The 788-nt window shown below is 33.1% G+C and overlaps 1 protein-coding gene across 1 annotated transcript in view; it reads left to right on the plus strand.

Annotated features, from left to right (window-relative positions):
- The window catches only part of LOC119589079 (T-complex protein 11-like protein 1), a gene marked incomplete in the record, with an annotated part of 20,930 nt that overhangs the window by 472 nt on the left and 19,670 nt on the right, over positions 1–788 (plus strand).

The raw sequence follows: 788 nt of genomic DNA on the forward strand, positions 1-788 counted from the left end.
GACCGGTCCTTGTGTAATCGAAAGATGTTGTTGTACTAAAATTAAGCCATGGATTTCTGTAACTAGGCCCAGGATATCAGGATTTGGGGCGTGGCTAATCAATTAACAAAAAGACAGAAAGAGGAGAATATAATTAGTGAACAGGAAAGGAAACGAAATAATGTCAAGAAACCTTTTTAATGTTTCTTTTTCTTCAGTTCTTAGAGTACCATTTCAGCTTTAATAAATTGTGTTCTCTTTAGTGGAATCTTATTAAAGTGCTGTTGCTACTATCTCGTGTTATACAAAGTAGAATAAAAAAAAAATAGGTTTCGACATTGACGATTCTGTAATTTAAAATAGGGCATTGTTAAAGGCATTGTCCGTAGAGTAAAATTTCACAAAGGTGTTTACAAAAAGGCCGGGTGATAATACTGTATCAAAGACACACACATTCTAAGAAAGTTTATTTTGTGTCCGTAAAATTGACAGGGTTGTCCATTTTCTAGTTTACAGGAAAAAAAAAACACAAAAAAAACTTGGGCGATCTTTTGCACGGTTATTAAAAGAAAGCGGAGTAGAATAAAGAAATAGAAAAAGAAAGAACGATAAGATGATAAAGAAGATAATAATGATCACGCAAATAACAGCCATTAGGATGATAATGAGAATAGTAGATATGATTACGATAAACACTGAACCTCCAAAACTGGCTTAGACTATGAACTGTGATCCAAATGCAGCAGTTCATGAGAAAGGGAAAGGGAAAAAGATCAATATAAATATTTATATCAACCTGATTATCCGTC

This window comes from Penaeus monodon, chromosome 25 (genome assembly GCF_015228065.2).
Source record: "Penaeus monodon isolate SGIC_2016 chromosome 25, NSTDA_Pmon_1, whole genome shotgun sequence".
NCBI lineage: Eukaryota > Metazoa > Arthropoda > Malacostraca > Decapoda > Penaeidae > Penaeus > Penaeus monodon.